This window comes from Solanum stenotomum, unplaced genomic scaffold (genome assembly GCF_019186545.1).
Source record: "Solanum stenotomum isolate F172 unplaced genomic scaffold, ASM1918654v1 scaffold19644, whole genome shotgun sequence".
In the NCBI taxonomy this organism is placed as follows: domain Eukaryota; kingdom Viridiplantae; phylum Streptophyta; class Magnoliopsida; order Solanales; family Solanaceae; genus Solanum; species Solanum stenotomum.
In genome coordinates this window covers 1-4207 of record NW_026025647.1, presented here as the reverse complement: position 1 = coordinate 4207, position 4207 = coordinate 1, and the positions used below count along the sequence as shown (strand labels likewise).

The 4207-nt window shown below is 28.5% G+C and overlaps 1 pseudogene; it reads right to left on the bottom strand.

Moving 5' to 3' along the window:
- Positions 1-3514: 3514 nt before the first annotated feature.
- Positions 3515-3628, bottom strand: LOC125850826 (dolichyl-diphosphooligosaccharide--protein glycosyltransferase subunit 4A-like; annotated as a pseudogene).
- Positions 3629-4207: the final 579 nt, after the last annotated feature.

Genomic DNA, 4207 nt, shown 5'->3' with positions numbered 1-4207 from the left:
ATGAAAAATCAAGGATTTTTATAAATGGGAAAATTTTCGAGATAGAATGTAATTAATCCCAAATGTATGCGATTTATCTTAATTATCCAATAAAAATAGGATAAATTACATATATACACAACATTATTCAACATATTTTCTATTATTTCCTACTCTTTCTAAATACTACTAAAATCCCTTTTTTACTCCATTAAACCTAACTTCCGGATACATAACTTATTTTTTCCTAACCCATGTTTATCTCTCCCCTTTTCGCTCCTCAAATCACTCATTTTTTACTCCCACAATCTTATCAGTTTATTCTCTCATTACAATTTTGAATTTTAAGATCTTTCTCTCTCCAGTCGATCATCCATCAAGGTATTGTTTCAAATTTTTTCACTCACAGTTCATACTTTTTTTTTGTTTTTCTTCATCAAAATTCTGATACATTATGGATGATGCACCTTCATTCAATATTGGGATTACCTAGATAATGTCATCTAACACCAATCGTATTTATGATTATAAAGAAATTAATTGAACAGAAAATAGATCTAAGAAATTTCATAATCCTTTCGTAATGGCGAAAGTAAACATTAAGAAGGTGAAGAAGGATAGTCTATCTTCTTCAAAAGCCCAGTCGATAAAACCCCAAAAAAAGGTGTCGAAAAGTCACACCAGCAATTTCTCGGCGTTCTTTACCTAATGTTAGATTTTCTATCTTTTTTATCAATTTTTGTGATCGTTAAACTTGATATTATTAGTTCAATAATTTTATGATACATTAATGATTCAGTTCTCTTTTAATGTTGTAATTCAACAGGATTTAGTTAGTTTTGTAGATGATTTGAGTTTGTCAAGAATGATTGTGCCATCTCAAACATCCCTCTTCCTAATGTAATTACACGCAAGATCTTGGTTGGAGAAGTGAGAGGAAGTTGAACAACTTTTGGAGCTGGAAGAAGCTTTAGCAACAATTGTCGCTTTTGGAGATAAACATCCATTAAAAGGAGGGGGGGGGGGGAGTAGAACATGTTACTAAACATTCAATGTATCATGTTCAAATATTATGTATATGACACATAACTACGTCAAATTGTCTAATTGATTATGTATCAATTGTTGTTATGTATCTACAGTACTGTTTTATAACTAAATGTGTGTTTATCATATATATTCACAGTTTATCATAACTAGTTTTTTTGATATTTTGTTGTTCAACTTTGTCTGATACAAAATGGGGAGGGGGGGAGGGGATAGTAGAACATGTTGCTAAACACCCTTTTATACGCAAGGTTCAGATTTTTAATGTATCTAGTTGATAATGCCTTCGTTTCAACTTTATGATACATTAAATTAACCTGTGTTACCAAACAATAATGTATATATCTAAAATCAAACAGTCAAACAAAGTTTCAGTAAAGATTGATACATAGGTAAATTTTACCTCCATACACGATATGCAGTTTTATTATGAAAATACGATACTGAAAAGGCTAAAGTAGGATACGTTAGTGAAAATGAGAATCCATCAAGGCCTAAGAGTCAATTTACAACACTAGCTAAAGACGATTTGGTTAATGTTGAATAGAGATTATCTATCAGTTGTTAGACACTTTTTTATAGTGTTATTGTTTTTGAGATACATTAACTCTAGTTTTAGATTTTTATTTTTATTTTTATTTTTATTGTTTAAAGATACTCGTACTCAAGTTTTAGAGTGCTTCTCTAAAAAGTTATTTATTTTGACTTTAACTTCACTATTTTTAGTTGTTATTTACGATTTGAATTGTCGTACACATTTGTCTTATATAAACTGATACAAAATTTGGATAAAACTAAGTATTAGATTCATTAATGCATAAACATACAATATTATTTCCTCTCATTAGTTTTAGTTAGTTGTTGATTGCTGATACATTTTGACACCTAACCAATGCAATGTAATTTATAACTTGATTGCTGGTTTAATTATGTATTTACTTGATAACTTAGTTCTAGTTAGCTGTTATTCATTCATGTTGATACATTGAATAATTAGTTGTAGTTTGTTCTTGATTCATTCATGTATCTAATTGATAAATTAATTCTTACTTATTGTGATACATTTATAGATGCACTTTATTTCATTTTACATACTACTTTTTCACAACCTTATTATATCAAATACATCATTTTCAACTAGATCATGATACCTTATATAAAAATGTATCAGAACCATATTGAGTGGTACCATCTCCACAAACACAATCTCATGTACAGTATTATCAAATAGCTAATGATACATTATTTTAAAAAGGTATATGAAACATAATGTGTTACTAAAATGAACACGGTATTGAAAATCTTAACATTTCAGTTTATTGTATCAAAATTTCACTAGCTAATCATAAACTGTAATGTTTTATCAAGGTAAAAGCGGAAAAAGCAAAAAATTTAAAATTTATAATCTCAAAATAATGTATCTGAAACATAACAATAGTCCCAAAAAAGAGTTTTTCATTATTCTTTCAGAAAAAAAGTACAAGTTCTTTGTTTGTGACATTCTTGTCCACAACATACACAAATGTTTGTGTTTGTGCTTATCTTTCCATCTAGATCTTTTCCCTCCTTTTCCTTGGTCGTCCAGTCATCTTTTTGTACCTAGGTGGCAAGACAATTTCTTTCAAACAAATTCGGTACTGACCAATCGTCCTTATCCAGCATTGAAATCATTGGAACTTCATACGTATTTGCTAATGCAACTGGTTTGTAGTAATCAAAGCAGGGATGTATCTCTGTGATGTTTTTGCTCTTCACAACAGCAATTAAGTGCGCACAAGGTATCTCGTCATGCTGAAATTTATAGTTACATATTTTTCTCTCAAGGCAAACAATGTATCTTCATCCACCCTTATACACTTAATAAATAATTTAGAAGATGGAACAACCTACGAACAGTTGAAAGTTAGAGATACATCACATATCAATTAACTCAATTTAAGATACACAACAACCTAATGATAACTAACTTCATATACATTATAATTTATAAATTGATACATACCTTCATATATCGATTAAAAAGTTCATATACTAATACATTTTTAAAAAAAAAAAGAAATTCACATGTATCTGGAACGTTATTGTAACAACACACTAACTCACATCTATAAAAATTCATTACATATACATCAAACTAGAATTGAATCAAGTTGAAATCAGTAATATATCATGATTTATATATGCATATACAAATTCAATAATCAAAAAAGAAATCCATATGTATCTGATACTTTATATTAACTGTACAGTAACTCACAGATTGCAAACCCATAACATATACGTCAAAGTTTTTAATGTATCAAATTCTAATAAGTAATGTATCACCATTTATCGATCAATATACAGATTCATGAATGAAAAAACAATGATTAAAGCACAAGAATATGTGTTGCATACCTTTTGTTATCAGATCTTTCAATTTGAAAATTGAAGCTCTGACAAATAAACATAACTATTTTTATCCAAGCTAATTATAAAATAACAACTTTCAATTGCCTTCATATTTGGGATCTGACATCACACAATGGTAAGCAATCACCAACACAAAAATAAAGATATCAAGAAAGTTGGCAAAGAAACCCGGGTCCTAATCGTCAATCATAGTGAGATTTGTTTAGAATTTGAAGAACCCAAAAGCTGCGATCTTCAATTTTTTCTTCCTTCGAGAGTGTGAGTCAAAAATCAAAATATCATTATGTATCTTATCAAATTTTCAACAAAAGTTTTAAACCCTACTTGAAAGTTTCTTCGCTGAAACAAGGATAAAGATGAACAGGAATTTTGAATTTTGAATTGATTTGTTATTTTAGAATTTATATTTCTCTGATTGACATAGTAAAGAGGATCTGAATAGCGTAAATTATGAGATTTTAATTTGATTTTCTGGTTTGTTTTCCTTTTTAAGCGCAACAACCACATATATAATGTATCACAATTAATGTATCCGGACAACCAATTATGTATTCGAATGACTGATATTTTAAGAAATTTTTATAAAATAGAAAATAGTAGGGATATGATGTAATTTAGAATTTACACTACGAGATTTATGTAAATTATACATAAAAAATATCAATTGGGCCAATAACTTGTAGTTGGGATATTTTTTGTCAATAGATGAAATAAATTGTATTTGGGTTAAAATTTTGGATTACTTATTCAATCCAAACTTTTTATGGGT